Here is a 17,234-nt window from a genome sequence, read left to right on the forward strand (position 1 = left end):
TCCCAGGTTCCATCTCCAGGTAGAGCTGGGAGAAATCATAGGAACATAGAGTTGGAAGGGGCCTATAAGGCCATCAAGTCCAACCCCCTGCTCAATCCAGGAATCCAAATCAAAGCATTCCCGACAGATGGCTGTCCAACTGCCTCTTGAATGCCTCCAGTGTCGGAGAGCCCACCACCTCCCTAGGTCACTGGTTCCATTGTTGCATAGTTCCAATAGTTACGATGTTTTTTCTGATGTTCAGTTGAAATCTGGCTTCCTGCAACTTCAGCCCATTATTCAGCATCCTGCACTCTGGGACAATCAAGAAGAGATCCTGGACCTCCTCTGTGTGGCAACCTTTCAAGTACTTGAAGAGTGCTGTCATATATCTCCTCAGTCTTCTCTTCTCAAGGCTGAACAGCCCAGTTCTTTCAATCTCTCCTCATAGGGCTTTGTTTCCAGTCCCCTGAACATCCTTGTTGCCCTCCTCTGAACCCATCCCAGTTTGTCTGCATCCTTCCATCTGACGCACCAGAAAGCCACTGCCAGTCAGGGCAGACCAGCAGTTCCATAAGAACATAAGAAGAGCCTGCTGGATAAGGCCAATGGTCCATGTAGTCCAGTCTTCTGTCCTCACACTGACCAGCCAGATGCCCTTGGGAAGCCCCCAAGCAGGACCTGAGCTCAACAGCACTCTCCCCTCCTGTGGTTTCCAGCCACTGGTATTTCTTTGGACCCATATATTGGTTCCTTATGTAGCCAAGATGGCACTGTCCATGGGCAAGAGGGAGGTACTGACATGCTTGGGAGACCCCCAAATTTTGGAGAAGAACACTCTCTCCTCCTGTGGTTTCCAGCAACTGGTATTCGGAAGCATACTGCCTCCGATCATGAAGGCAGAGCATAGCCATTATGGCTACTAGCCACAGATAGCTTTATCCTCCATGGAGGAGACGGTTTTTCCCCATGGACCACTTAAACATTGCTGAGGATCTTGGCAGACCACTTAATTACGTTTCTCCCTGCTGTAGCCATTGTAATGCACTGTGCTAGGCGCTCCATGATTTTAAATTGTATTCCGCCGGGCCGTGAAGACCTGGCTCTTCAGGCAGGCCTTTGTGGTGGGCTAGATTTCAACATCATATTGATGTGTCATTTTGTGCCGTTTTGCTTATTTTGTACATCGCCCAGAGTGACTGGTTAGCCAGCCAGATGGGCGACTAAGAAATCCAATAAATGAATAAATAAATTTCTATGGGTTCTTTTATTCTTTACATTGCATTTTATTGCACTGCAACTTGCATTCCATAGAATTCAAATTGTAACGCAATAAAATGCAATATAAAATACAGTTAAAAATCAATAGGGCTATTTAATGCAGGCATGCCGTGGACCCCCTGAATTAAGCTGGTGGAACACTGGTGTTCCACAGACCACAGTTTAGGACCCCGCAGAGTGGAGAATAGTGAGTCAGATGGGCCAGAACTGTCTGACTCAGTGCAAGGCAACTTCCTTCGTTCCTAGAGGGGATGTTGCCTGCCATGGACAATTCCTTTCTTCCATCTTTCCGCTTCAGTATTTTTTGGCCTCTATCCTTCTCTTCCTTCCCCCCAACCAGCCCCACTCCCACTCCAAATACTGTAACTCACGAGTTTCACTACTATTGGCCGGCCGTGGTAGCAAAGCAAAAAATTGTGGTCTTCAGGACCCTGACCTTCCCCTTGCTGGTGTAGTTACTGTTACAGCTGAAGCACTCCAAATGGCCGGGTAACCTTTCCTACTGCCTCCTCTGAGATATAAGAAGGCACCGGTTTCTGTTCTGCCCTGTATTTGCCGCATGCAGCAGGGTTTCTGTTCCGCCGCAGTTCGTCTTCTGCCGAAATGTTTATTCATTTCACTGTCCGCTGTGGCAAAATTACATAACTTGCTCAATTAATTACATGAATGTATGATAATGCAGCTTGCAAATGACAGAATACCGATCATATTCAGTGGATTGATTTGCATTCTGGACATGGGATGAATAAGTGAACATCAGCCATTCTAGCTCCCTCTTCCATCGGAATTTTCCATCATACCAACATCTACAGGAAAGATAGCTTGGGAACTTGCTGGGTTGTCTCTGCACAGCTGAGGGGAACAGCTGTAGCACTGGAGAACTGGAAAAAACCTACACTGGGAGCAGGTATTTGAGCATCTGAGTGCTTTGCTTGCTCTCCTGGGCTGCTGTCTGTTGACACAGCTGAGGTCCCTGGTAAGTGTTCTATGAACTGAGACCCCCTGCCTGACCCTGACTCCAGAGAGATGCTGCACTCAGTCTTGCAGCCTCTTGCATCAGCTCCTGGCTGGGTTACATGGTCAGGCAGCCCTTGGGCAGTGAGTCTGTTGCCAGCAGGCTCTCCACCAAAGGGGTAGCATAAAAGGGGATCATCCCTTGGAGAGTGCCAAGGGCAAGGGCACTACCCCCCTTATATATCCCCCCTCCCCAATCTTGAGAAGGTGGATGGTGGGGAGGGCTGAGGCAAAGGTGTGATTCCTACGCAAGGTGAGAGCTTATGCAGTGATCTGTATGATAGGAGAAAGTTGCCAGATGCCTTTAGAGTGAGAGTCTGCAAGTGGCAGAAGGCTGGCCTGGGTGTGAGATGTGGGGGGTAGATGTGACCAGTATGACAGGTATTGGGATGGTCTTGTGTATTTCTAGTAACACTGTTCCCAGTTCTGTCAGATGCCTGCTGGATTAGCTGGTTGCAGTTGATTTTGTTGGTGGGCTGTTGTCACGCAACTGCCAGGGTGATCCCCACCAACGAATGAAATTCAAAGGCTGGAAGGAAGGCTAGTGCCCACTCAGAGAGCTAGGGCACGGTGGCCACTTCATGCAAAAATGCAAACCCCCGATCTTCCTGACACCCTGGGCAAACCCATAAGGACTTAGTCACATGCGACGCTGAACACGTTAACTCTCGCAGGCACAATTCTCCCCCCCCCCAATCTGCTAGATGTTCACGTTTAACACCTGCATATAAACCGACAGGTTTACAACTGTCTCTGTGAGGCAGGGAAGCTTTTCATCCAGCAAAAACAAGAAAGCTTTATTATGTACGTAACATTTATTATGTTCCTCTTTATCCAGGAAAAGCAGCAAAAAGAGTCTTGTAGGCGTCTTAAAAACTAATCAATATATTATACTAGCAAATTACATTATGTTAGTCTTTATGGTGCAGCAAGACACTTTGTTGCTTTTGCTGCGCAAGATGAACACAGCTACTCTTCTGGAAATACTTATCCAGGAATACTGGCTGGAGAGTGAGGTAGAAAGTCTTCAGTACATGGGCAGATAAACATGCAAAAGCTCTAGGCCAGGTGTGGGGAACCTTTACCCCTCCAGATGTTGCTGAACTACAACTCCCATCATCCCTGGCCATTGGCTATGCTTGGAAGTTGTAGTTCAGAAATATCTGGAGGGCCAAAGGTTCCCCTCAGCTGCTGTAGATGGACATTAAAGCAAACATGTGGCAATTAGGAGCAGGGACAACATGTGCAATCCCACTTGCAATCCCAGTATTCGAAGTAATAAATGTATGGCGCTTCAAAGGATGCTGCCTTATTTAGAGTCAGGTGAATGGTCCCTCTAGCTCAGTACTGTCAACACTGACTGGCAGCAGCTCTCCAGGGGCATTCTCAGCCCTACTTGGAGATGACAGGGACCTGGGACCTTCTGCAGATGCTTTATCACTAGCCTACAGCTCTAGGATAAGTGCTTTGGGACAGGGCTGCAGTGAATATTTTGTTATTTTCACTTCCTGAAAAGAAAAGAAAAGAAAAACACATTCACAGCTGTGGGAAAGAGTGTCCTGAAAACAGCAATTAGGCTTCTGAAAAACGAAGTGCAAAAAACATTGATTCAAAGTTAGTCTCTGGAACAGGTCTGAGCAATAGCAAGCTAGTTAATGCTTGAAAGGACAACAAATCTGAGGCCTAGCCTAGCTCTCTATGAAAAAGGGAGCATTGTTCACATCTGGAACAAGCCGAGAAATAGCTCTGCGCAATAACTGGCTGGTTGACGCTTGAATAAGGAACAAGACTGAACACGTCAGTTGTACAATATTGACCTGCCCCATGCTGTGAGATCAGCATATGAGGCTCTCCCATGGTCCCTCCTCAATATGAGTACGTGGTATGGGGCCCTGGCAAAGGGCCTTTTCAGTGGTAGCTCCCTGCATGTGGCACTCCCTCCCAACTGAGGTGTGTCTCGCCCCATCTCTTCATCATTTCAGGCAGCTACTTAGGATGCACCTTTCTTGTAGGGCATTTGGAGGAGGAGGGGCCAGACTGCTGCTGCCGCTATTAGTAATTATTCTTTATTGATTTGTTATGTGCTTTTAAGGATTGTGCAATTTTATGGATTCTTTCAAATGTATTGTTGTTGTTGTTATGTGCCTCCAAGTCGACTACGACTTATGGCGACCCTATGAATCAGCGACCGCCAAGAGCATCTGTCATGAACCACCCTGTTCAGATCTTGTAAGTTCAGGTCTGTGGCTTCCTTTATGGAATCAATCCATCAAATCTATATGTCTGTTTATTTTTATCTATACTACCCTGTGACTTGTGCAAACGGTGGTATATATATTATCTAAAAAAATTAATAGAGCAAATGATGTGGAATTAACCCACTGCTCCCTGCACTCCTGAAGCAGGCATTTGAATCAGTTAAAAAGGAGAGAGTGCACCTTGGACAGCTCCTTGAAAGTTCAGACTAAAACCCATAGCGGATTCTACTGCCCCACTGACATGGAGTCACCAGGTGCCGGCGGACAGATTGCTAGAACCCCAGCTCCCACCCCCCTCTCTCCAACTCATGGCTTTTCACCCAGTGCTGATGATGTCACACTTTCAAGCTTATCTTTACAGCGTGACAGGCAGAAGGAACTGGCTCCTGTGCAAACTCAGAAAAGCTCCAGCGGAGGCTTATTAAAGCAAACTGAACAGCACGCAGCTGTTTTAACAAAATGTGGGTCACGTCAGAGCTGCTGGAGCCACTTCTTTACAAAGTGGCTTGCTGTTGCAGAGAGCGACGGATGCGCGCATCATGAGCCACAGTTATCAGCCCCAAACAGGTGGCGCTTTTATTCATGTGTGAGGCGCACGCAATGTGCAAACACTCCAGAAATAAAATGTGTGTGTTTTCGCAGGACAGCAGCTCTATGTTGATTATCTATTTCAAACAAGCCAGAGACTGAATTATTGCAATCGCTTTGTATGCTGCGGGGACAGAACGATTGAGTAACTACTCCTCTGCCTTCCAAAAGGTGCCCCTTATCATCAGTCACCAAAAATGGCACAGAAGAGAACATGGTGTCAGCCTTGGGTGGGAGTGGGCTGTAATTCCCACTCAAAGAAATAAGCTCTGCTAGACTGAACATGGACCGTGCTATTGTATGCCACACGTGGTCTAGAAATCCACCCCGCCCAGGCCTTTGCATACCAAGGTTGGCCTTCAATTAAATAACTCTGTGAGTGCAAGGATTTCTGCTTGTGCAAGAGGACTGTCCCACCCATCCTCCCCCAGTGCTCGGACTGAATAGATTTAGGGGGCATGCAGGGGGAGGGAGAGAATGTTCCATTGCGCAAAGAGAAATCCTTCTGCTAGCGGAACATTTGCCATAGTATTACATTGAATACATTGCAGAGAAACAGGCGGTTCCCAAAGATTTTTAAATCTCAAAACAGGCACCCTTGCTAGGCCATGGCATCTTCCCACAAATTCATACCAGCACTGGCACCACAGCCTCCAACAGTTGTCCCAGTGCATATCTGAAGTGCATGTAAAGAGTTCTGACCACACTGCATAAAAGGGAATAAGTTTTTTCATGATGTCTTCCCTCCTCCTCTTTTTTTCTTGCTTTTGTGCCATGTCTTTTGGATTATAACCCTGACGGCAGGGACTGTCTTGTTTGCTACTGAAAATAAGAAGAGTCTTTCTGGACCAGGCCAATGCCCCATTTCATCCAGCGTCCTGCTCTCGCAGTGGCCAACCAGATGCCTAAGGGAAACCCGCAAGCAGAACATGAGTGCAACAGCACGCCCCTTACCTGCGATTCCCAGAAACTGGTATTCAGAGGCATCCTGCCTCAGACAATGAAGGCAATACACTGCCAACATAACTAGTAGCCATTAATAGCACACACTGGCTAAAAAAGAAGAGGTAGGAAGTAAAGCCTAATAAAAACAATCTGCATATCAACAAGTGGTTATTTTTAAAAAGGAATCTGAGGGAAGGATAGGTTGCCTGTCTATACACACACACACATACATAGGTTCAGGTTAATTGTTACAAGCATTGGTGCTTTACTTCCAACATTGAACTTCCTAAACCAGCATGCTCAAGGCCAGCCTGACCGATGCCTGAAATCCCAGAGAAATGAGTTTCAGAAGTGTGACACACAGCTAAATCTAAACCGACTTAACAAATTGATTAGGTTTTGAACTACTAAACTGACATTCTCTCCTTTCCCTGAAAGGCAGAGACTCCTTGCCTGCCACACCAGCACATTTGGCAAAAACCACCTAAAGCTGCTCTTCTGTCATCATCAGAGTCCTCCCATCCTGCAGCTGACATCCAGGGCTGGAGGAACTGCAGATAGTCAACTTTTCTCTAATCATGAGGAAGTCTTACAAACACAGCCTGTTCCCATCCTGGAACAATATCTTGCTCTGCATTGACAAGCGCTTCGTTCCTTCCAGGCAAATAACCAGAAAACAGAAATGTACTCCCAACGTTAGCCTTATACTTGAAAGCAGACTTTTGCCTCTATTTTCTTTTCTTTTCTTTTCTTTTCAATTGGTTATCAAATTAAGAGTAATCAGCATTGGTTGGGGGCAATACAGAGTACTCTGACCTGATAGTCAGACCAACTGTCCATTTAGCTCAGTACTGCATACACTGACTGGCAGCAGCTCTCCAGGGTTTCAGACAGGGAGTCTCTCCCAGCTCTACTTGGAGACATCGGGGAGTGAACCTAGGACATTCTACATGCAAAGCAGTTGCTCTGCCAGCCTTAAGATGCTCTAACACTGAGCTACAGCCCTTTCCCTACATGCCACAGGGAAACACACAGTTTTCCTCCTTGTTGACCACACAAAAGCCAAATGAGATGAGACATTAATTGTGCAACATTAATAGTGTGAATGTAATCAAACTAGAAAAGGTCCTCAAATGCAAAGATGTATCACTGAACACCAAAGTCAGGATCATTCAGACATTCCCAATCTCTATGTATGGATGTGAAAGTTGGACAGTGAAAAAAGCGGATACGCTTTTCAAATAAACTCATTTGAAATGTGGTGGAGAGTTTTGTGCATACCATGGGCTGCGAAAAAGACAAATAATTGGGTGCTAGAACAAATTAAACCAGAACTATCACTAGAAGCTAAAATGATGAAACTGAGGTTATCATACTTGGGACACATAATGAGGAGACATGATTCACTAGAAAAGACAATAATGGTTGGAAAAACAGAAGGGAGTAGAAAAAGAGGAAAGCCAAACAAGAGATGGATTGATTCCATAAAGGATGCCACAGACCTGAACTTACAAGATATGAACAGGGTGGTTTATAGCAGATGCTGTTGGAGGTCGCTGATTCATAGGGTCGCCATAAGTCGTAATGCTTTTGTGAAGTAATAGCAGCCACAAGGAAACCTGATCAGCCTCAGGATCACAGGGAGGACGACTTTGACTCTCCCTCTCTTTCTCTACCTGCCATGGTCCCAGCAAAAATTGCCTCTCTGAAGCTGTTGTTTGCTTTTCATGGGAAGTCTCCACCAGTTAAAATGCAATTTACATCACCCCTAGCGAAGCCTAAGTACATTGCTTTGCATTTGCTCGCATTCTACACAATGGGGGAGGGGGGTTAACACTACAAGCGTTCAGCTAGTTGGATTGTGTTCTTGCCACCTTTTGCTGGTGTGATGCGAATGGCCCGTTTTACCTTGTACTGATATGAGCTCTGCAACCAACCACTGGAGCATGACATTGTATGGCCCTTTGGTGCCTCTCTCTCTCTCTCTTTCTCTCTCTCTCTCTCTCTCTCTCTCTCTTATACAGACAGTGAGAGAATGAGAGGAAGAATATGACACACATCACACCCTGCAAACTAAAAGTAACATTTCATGTATCACACAAAATGGGCTCTAGACCACAAAAGCTTATATGTTGCCTTTTAAGTGTCACAAGACCCTCTGAGCTCCTCCCAATGAGGAGAGAACTTTTTCAGAGACTTGGTAGGAAAAATGTGTGTCTGTTAAGAGTATTTTTAGGCAAGGCTCTCTTCATCCAGTCTGTCCATGATAGTCACATAAAGAAGTGGTGCAATCCATTTCTATAGTATTTATTTTTTTACATATTTATAATCTGTGCTTTCATAAGAATATATCAAGGTAGTATAAAACATAAAATTAAATAAAATCAGCAAAAACAACCACAAAAACATTCTTAAAAACATTAAAAAATACAAATTGTTTAAAAAGAGAAAATTCAGATTGCAAAAACTATATTGTTTTCAAAAGACATCTGAAAAAAAGAGAGAGATGTGTCCTGCCGAACCATTATAAAGGAATGTTCAATTGTTTGTTTTCATAGAATAGCAGAGTTGGAAGGGGCCTCTAAGGCCATCAAGTCCAACCCCCTGCTCAATGCAGGAATCCAGCTTAAAGTATCCCCTACAGCTGCCTCTTGAAGGCCTCCAGTATTGGAGAGGCCACCACCTTCCTAGGTCATTGGTTCCATTGCTGCACCGTTCTAACAGTTAGGAAGTTTCTCCTGATGCTCAGCCAAACTCTGGCCCATTATTCTGTGTCCTGTATTCTGGGACAATCGAGAAGAGATCCCGGCCCTCCTCTGTGTGGCATCCTTTCAATTACTTGAAGAGTGCTATCATATCTCCTCTCAGTCTTCTCTTCTCCAGGCTAAATATGTTCTTTCAGTCTCTCCTCATAAGGCTTTGTTTCCAGTCCCCTGATCATCCTCGTTGCCCTCCTCTGAACCTGTTCCAGTTTGTCTGCATCCTTCTTAAAGTGCAGTGTCCAGAACTGGACACAGTACTTAAGATGAGGCCTAACCAGTGCTGAATAGAGGGGAACCAACACTTCATGCGATTTGGAAACTATACTTCTGTTAATGCAGCCTAATATAGCATTTTATTGCTTATTGAGCATTCATCCTGGTTTGCTCGCATAGAGCTTACACGGAGGTTACGACTCGGCTCAGTCTTAACTGAGCATCCGTTCAATTTGTTTGTGGGGAGGTAAAATGGCAACGAGCATTCATCCTGCACTGATCCTGATTTGCTTGTGCAGTGGTTGTATCTCTTCATGTTAATCATTCATTCATCTTACACATTTTAAAGCATTTCTCCCTCACATCCCTAACTGCAAAAACCCTGTCTTTTCTTTTTAAAGGATTTGTTGCACTAGGGAAACAGAGCACAAACTGATATTTGCAGTATGCACTTGAATCTCTCCTGTGAAATAGGGACAGCAGGTGACTTTAGTTGTTTTCACTGCACCAGCCTATCACAAACATTCGTATCTGGTTACCTCTGCCTCTCCCATCCCTCCATTCCCTCTTCATTCTCTTCTCCTTGAAATTTAGATCGCAAGCTGCACCCTCGGATAGAGCCAACTTCAGCCTTATTAAATAACATTCTGGAATTTGTGAATGCAGCATCGTTGTTTCTACGGCAACATACTGATGCAATCTTTTGAGTTAATGAAGATGGCTTACATCACTGCTAGGATGCAGCCCATCTGCAGTCATCTTCAAAAAGAAAGAGAGAAATGAAATGAAGTTCTTACTCCTCCCAATATTTCTACAGATAGGCCCTTAAATCAGAGATTGGAGGAATAGCTACACATTGCTTTTACTCCAAAGAGAGGAAGATCCAGAGATGAATTTTATAACCCAAAAGAATTTCTAACATCAGCTTTGTACTTTCAGAGGGTGCAGGAGGAACCAAAAGTATACATAGCTTGGATTTTTTTTGTTCCGCTGAATTTTTAATTGAAGAAATATAACACTAACAGTATTTTGAGTGAATTCTGGAGTAAATTGTGTCTATGCACGTCTTTCTTCTCTTCCTAGTCCTCCACTTCCACTCTCCTAGAAATAGGGACTACATCTGCAAGGTTTTAAGGCCCCCTTGGGCAGTAGTGTAGTGCCAAATTCAGAAGTGCAGGGTCCTTTTATGACAGCAAGTCACAGCCGTGCCATGCCCCCTTTTTTCACTGCTGAGTTGAAAATGTGATCCTTGTTAATGCCTTTTCCTACAACAGACATCCCTGGGAGGCCCTAAGCATGAAAGTGGAGAATGTTAGCTACTGAGAAGAGTCTTCTCAGTGGTTGACTCACCTTTCACTCTGATTGGCTCCAATCAGCAGGAAAGGTCAAGGAAGCATGTTAAAACACTCTTCTCAGTAGCAAGCGCACCCCTTTCATGCTGATTGGCTCACAGAGTGCTGGAGACATAGGGACCCTGCTCCCAAAAAATGTAAAGGGTCTAAGACCCCCCGAGACCCTAAATGGCTACACCCCTGCCAATGGGCAAAACACAGCAGTGCCAGGATGCAGAGGTGGAGTGGAAAGGGACAACAGACTAAAACAGAATCCTGATAAGACAATGAAGCTGTGGGTATGTGGTTCCCAGGTTCAAGAACTGTGGAGTTTGTCTGTTCTGAATGGGTCTGCACTCCCTCTCGAGAAACAGGTACATTGCTTAGGGGTGCTCTTGGAACCATCTTTATTCAAAGGGGCCCAGGTGGTCTCTGTGGCAAAGAGCACCTTTCACCAGCTTTAGCTGGCGCATCAACTATGCCCCTTCTTGGACAGGGATAATTAGGCCACTGTGACACATGCCTTGGTAACTTCACATTTGGACTACTGTAATGCAGTGATACATCTTTGCATTTGAGGACCTTTTCTAGTTCTCTCACAGCTGCCCTCCCCAGTCCTAGCCTTCTTCTGATTTCTTGACTATTGTCTCCATTTTGGATAATGACTGTGGCAAGGTATTGATAATCCTTGACAAGTTCAATGTCAAGAAAATTGTAGAATGACTGAACACCAAAGTCAGGATCATTCAGACCATGGTATTCCCAATCTCTATATATGGATGTGAAAGCTGGACAGTGAAAAAAGCAGGTAAGAGAAAAATCAACTCATTTGAAATGTGGTGTTGCAGGAGAGCTTTTGGAGGTTGTCAATTCATAGGGTCGCCATAAATCGTAATCAACTTGAAGGCACATGACAACAACTACTATGCATTCTACATGGGGCTTCCCATGCAGCTGATGCAAAATGCCATGACCCAAATGGTGAATGGTGGTTCTTATTGGGCACACATCACATCACACTAAGGGATGTACACTGGCTGCCTATTAGCCACTGAGCTGGTTTTAACATCCTACTATTTACATTTTCCCTCCCCTTAAATATTAACTTTTCAGTGCCTACTGAAGACCTTCCTCTTTCAAGTAGAGACCCTATCGCAGTTTCTGTCTGTTTTGGAATTGCTTTTTAAGATGTTTTTAAAGATTTTTTAAAAGATGTTGTTAAGATGTTTTAATTTTAAATTATTTTTTAAGATGTTTTGTTCGCTTCTCGGCCTTTTGGCTAAGATCAAGTGTAGTTCTTGAGATGTTTTAACATGTTCTGTTCTTTGGGTAGAAAATTAATAATAATATAAAGTCCCAAAAAACTCTGGTTGCTTGAAAAAAACATTTCCCCCTCCACTGCCTGGTAAGGACACAAAGATCAGCAAATGGAACCTGGCTTGTTTTGCAACAGCCTGATTATCAGAGGCAGGCTTTTCAGTGGTATCACCAGCGTTGTGGAATGCCACTGAAATACGAGAGGCCTCATTGATAGTGGCATTCTGCTGGCTCTTGGAAACACATCTGTTTAGGCAGGCATTCCTCTGAACCTAAACTTCTTGATCCAAATGTTTTAATTGCCTTTTTAACTGTGTAACTGTTACGCTTTTTAATAGGCTTGTTTTATTATACGTTTTAAACAAGGGTGTTTTCAATGTTTTGATTGAATTGTTTTACCGTGTATTTTAATTATGTATGGATTTTATAATTGATTCTATGCTCGTAAGCAGTATATAAATCAGTAGGTAACAAAAGGAACCTACAAATGGCATTTTAACTGCTAATCAGGTTAGCAAGAGGAACAGTTGGATGACAGAAAAGTGAGTGTTCGACTAAGCAGAATGAAAATGATCAATGTCCCTATAGGGGCCGGATCCTGCACTCTCCCTCCCCCCATAAAGGCCACTTTGACAGGTAGGTGGGGCCCCCCACCATTCAATCACCTAATGACACCACAACTTCAGCTGACACAACTTCAAAGGAAAGAATCAGGAGCGCACTGTAAACGTGTTCCCAATTCTTTCTTTGCATCTTGGCTCCAGTTCAAGAAGTCCCCGCAAAGGAAAAATTGAAGCTGCACTTGCGATGGAAAATTCCCACCAAAAGCGGGACTTGCGGCATCGACTGTCAACGGGCTGCTTTCAGCAGGGACTGGCTACACTCAGGAGCTCCCAACCAGGTGCTCCCAGGTGCAGCTAATCCCAGTGAGGCTTGCACTGGGTGCCAAACTTAAAAAGACACCAAATGCAAACCCCACTTGCCAAAGAACAATTGGCAGGGCGCTTTAAGGCTCCCAATTGTTTCTTTGCAGCTGCGTCTTTACCTGCCCCATACTTGGGGAAAGTGGCCTTGCAGGCTAAATTAGGAACCCTCCCGGGCTTGTTGTGGCCCATAGACTGGACATTCCCATCCCTTCCATAAGGAGTGCTTTATTATTAAAATGTGTTGGGGCTTAATGCTACCTAGAAATCATACCCTCTAGCCATCTTACAGCAGCTTTGGCCTTTCGAAGATACATGGGAAGCTGTGTTATACTGGGTGAGACCACTGATCTGTCCAGCTTGGTATTGTCTACACTGACTGGCAGCAACTCTCCAGGATATTTCAGGTAAGGGTTTCTCCCAGCCCCACCTGAAGATGCCAGGGATTAAACCTGCAACCTTTTCCATGCAAAGCATGTGCTATGCCAGCCTTTCACAACCTTTCGGTCCCCAGATGTTGCAGGACTAAAATTCCCATCAACCCCAGCTGGCGTGGACAATGGTCAGGAATTATGGGAACTGTAGTCCAGGAACATCCAGCAACCCAAAAGTTGGGAAAGGCTGTGCTATACCACTGTGCCACAACCCTTCTCAAAACAAGGACACTGGAAACACAAGTCCCTCTTGTTTTCATTATACAGCATGGATTTCTCACATTCCACCATGTTAAATTGAAAACACCCCCATACCATTCTGCTGCTTCCCATAAGCTCATTTCAAAACAAAATCTTACAAAACTTATAATCCTGAACTCAGAAACACTTGCTTAACAATCCTCTAAGTTTTCATAGCACTACTCAAAACACTCACAGAGAATCTTGAGTTCAAAGTGTAAAACGAGAGAGAAAATCCAGACCACTGTTGGACTTTTTTCGGTCAGTCATCTCATAATTTGTTGAAATTAATTAAAAATCAGCCATGTTCACAAAGTACCTGTAATTCTATTACTGACCTTGCCCCATACTCTTACCCTTCTTTGTCTGCAATTTCAAAGTTTTAAAAATGCATGGCTGATTTTTAATTAATTTAAGAAATTTAACACTGGAGTCTATGATAGCACAGTAAGAAACTGTCACTGTTCTAAAAGCCAAACTCACAGAGGTTTGGTTTGGCTAATCAGGGGGAAAGACCCACGCTACATTTATTCCACTTTAAATAGTCATGGCTTCCCCCTGGGAAGTGTAGTTTGTGAAGGGTGCTGAGAGTTGTTAGGAGACTCCTGTTCCCCTGACAAAACTCCAATGGCCAGAATGGTTTAACAGTCAGCCCCTCTTCTGGGGATGGCACGTTACCAAATTCTTCCAAACTACACAGGAAGTGGATTGGACTGTGAAAGATCAAACCACATTTTGTTGCATTTTTACAAATTTGTAGGGCAGTACAATATCTCAGAGGAGGTCACGTCTCCTGCTCCCCTGATGCATTCACTATAGCTGCCCAATTTTCCTGCTTTTTAAAGTTTGATAGAAATATCTGTTAGCTATAGGTACGTATTTAACCCACAAGGGTTTTTTGCCTATTAGTGAATAAATCCTTGTAGATCTCAAGTGAGACTTTGATGTCACAACCTCAGTCATACAGAGAGAGATTTAGGTTGGCCCCACATCAGGATAGTGATTATTGCCGTGCGGAAGGGAGATTACTTGAGCAGGTCCATACTTATGGAGGTAGTAACATATGTGGATTTATCTGTAGGGCAGAATTTTTTTAAAAAATCAATTAGCTTGATCCATCAGTTAAGAACATTAAGACAGACTGGACAGGGGCCCTTGATTATTCAGGCAACAGATTTTTAAAAACTACTTTTAATGCAAGGTCTTAAGCAAACTGCAAATGACAAGTGCTGTATTAGAGAAGGGCACTCCCTCCTATCAGAGAGGTAAAGTATGGCTCCCCCCACTATAGAACTATTTTAATATGGAAATTTATGCAGATTTATTTGATCTATCAACCCAACCTCATATGATTAAGTCAATAAAGATATCTTTAACTGGCTGACAACTCCTCTTATTTGCAATGCTGCTGTTATGGGTGGGTGGGTGGGGCATAGCCTACTCTGGATGGGGTTACACTCCCTCTGAACAAGCAGGTATGTAACATGGGGGTACCTCTGGATCCATTACTGTTGCTTGAGGCTCAAGTGGCCTCAGTGGCACAGAGTGCCTTTCATCAGCTTCGAATGGTGACCCAGCTGCACCCCTACCTAGACAGGGACAACCTAACTTGTCTACATTCTGGTAACCTCTAGGATGGATTACTGTAATGCATTATACATAGCACCACCTTTGAAGCCTGTTCAGAAATGGCAGCTGGTGCAGAATTCAGCAGCCAGACTGTTAACCAGCACAGCACAGTCGGAACATATAACACCAATTCTGGCATGACTGCACTGGCTGCCAATGGGTTTTCAGGATCAATTCAAACTGCTGGCTTTGACCTATAAAGCCTTATGGGGCTCAGGACCCCAATACCCTCAAGGACTGCCTCTGCCCACATGAACCAACCTGGACCTTGCATTCTTCATCTGAGGGCCTTCTCCGTATGCCCCCTCTGAGGGAGGTGCAGAGGGTGACTACACAAGGACAGGCCTTTTCAGTGGTGGCTCCCCACTTGTTTATTTATTTAGTATGTTTGTATGCCACTTTTCATCACCAGCTGACCTCAAAGCAGCTTCCATAGCTTGTGGAGTGCTCTCTCAGGGAGGTACGCCTGGCACCATCATGAGCTATTTTTAGGCACCAGGCAAAAACCTTCCTTTTTACTCGGGATTTTGACCCTTAATTTGAAGGGCTTTAGGTATTGGCAGCCTCTTTTAATGTGGCAGGTCTTGCAAGAGCTGTCTTTATTTGTACTGATCTGCTTTTAGGTTGCACTGTTTGTTTTAATGGGATTGTTATCATTGGTTTTAATCTTACTGTTGTGAGTCACTTTGGGTTGCTTTGCAAGGAAAGCAACTAATACATAGAAATTTATCATCATCATCATCGTTATTATTATTTAGAAAAACAAGAGCCTTGTCTCCCACACAAAACATGCCCGTCAGCTTCCACCTTCCAAAAAGAGAAAGGCTTCAGAGAGATTTCCATTCTCAGATCCTTTTTTCCCTCCCCTCTCCTGCCAGCTGTGCTCAGTCTGGCCCTACCATTTGAGCCCTTCCTTGTGGTGATTTACCATATTCAGAATCTGGCCCGCATCCCCCTTTCGAAACTCCTCCTTCAAACTGACTCCTGGTGATGTGGCACTAAACCTTCCCTCTGAAGGATGAGAGCGTTTCTTTGGCAACCTGCCTGACCTCCACGACGCCAGGGAGGTAGGATGTGCCGCCAAGAAGCCTGTCCCGTCTAATCAGCCCTGACCTTTTAAAAGTTATAGGACTTCCCATCCGTAGACCAGGTGCCCAGATGAAACAGGGGCCTCTTGCAGATCTGGCTTCCCCTTGACCTACAATTATGTATCTGTCTCTCTTCAGGGCACACGCTGTAAAAATCAACGGTTACGTCAAACGAAGAAGTAGGCCAAGATGTACTTAAGGCTCACCCTGCAGGCACTCTTCCTGTTCTGTGGCTGCTTTTGCTGTTGTTGTCTTTTGGCAGGGATAGCTAATCGCTATTTTGGGATAGGCAGACAGAAAAAAAATTACGAGAATAATGTGCGCTCTTAGAACAGCACCAGATCTGCAGGCCTACTTAAAAGTTAAAGCCCTCTGTTGCCTCGTGCAATGCATGCTGGTCTCTCTGCCTTTGCGCCCCAACAGAGCCCTGCCCGAGACCTACTCCGGTTGTGCCCACTTAAAAACTGCTGCCAGAAGATCTCCTGTTCCGAGAGAGGAAACAGACAAAATATTCCAAGAACGACAAAATTCTCAACGTGCATTCCCTATTCTGGACACAACTGCTTCATGGAGGATATCAAAGGCTACTAGCCAGAATGGCTACGGTCTGCCTCCACAGTCAGAGGCAGTATGCTTCCAAATACCAGTTGCTGGAAACTGGAGAGTGCACTTGCACTCAGGTCATTTTGTGTTATGCCAAATACCCCACGGCAGCCATTTTGTGACTAGTGCCTATGGCACTTTCTCAAAATTCCAAATGTGCTCAGTGGCCTAAAAAGTTGGTGTCCTCTGCCCTAGTCCTAGCCACATTCCAGACAGAAATGAAACTCAAGAATGCGTTAACAGTATTTGCTCTCTTGTTACTCTGGCCTCAAGTGCTGAGGCCAATTTATTGAACTTGACTGGAATTCTCTCAGCAGAATAAAACGATCACTCCAGTCTTTATAATTATTTACTAAACAGGCTTTACTGAACAATTTTTGCACCAGGCAAAGGCTTTTCTCTCCGCCACCACCCACCCCAAATTCTTAAATTGCTAATAACAATTTTTAGTATTTTACAGTCGCAGCATCATTTCTCAGCTGGCGACTTAAATATTGTCTACTGGGGCTGCTGCGTTTTGAATGCAGTTTCTGTGTTTTATCTAGATTTGTGTTTGCAGAGAGGCACTGTCATTGACTGGTTGATTTGTGATGTTTAATTTATATGTGTAGTAAATTTGTACTGGTGAT

General features: G+C 44.5%; 1 protein-coding gene and 1 pseudogene across 1 annotated transcript in view; one reads left to right on the plus strand and one right to left on the minus strand.

Annotated features, from left to right (window-relative positions):
* Nucleotides 1–17,234, minus strand: part of SYT16 (synaptotagmin 16) — a 131,672-nt gene that overhangs the window by 79,474 nt on the left and 34,964 nt on the right. The gene's annotated exons all lie outside the window — the stretch shown is intronic.
* Nucleotides 11,631–11,739, plus strand: LOC133378634 (U2 spliceosomal RNA; annotated as a pseudogene).

Source organism: Rhineura floridana, chromosome 2, assembly GCF_030035675.1.
Source record: "Rhineura floridana isolate rRhiFlo1 chromosome 2, rRhiFlo1.hap2, whole genome shotgun sequence".
Lineage (NCBI taxonomy): Eukaryota > Metazoa > Chordata > Lepidosauria > Squamata > Rhineuridae > Rhineura > Rhineura floridana.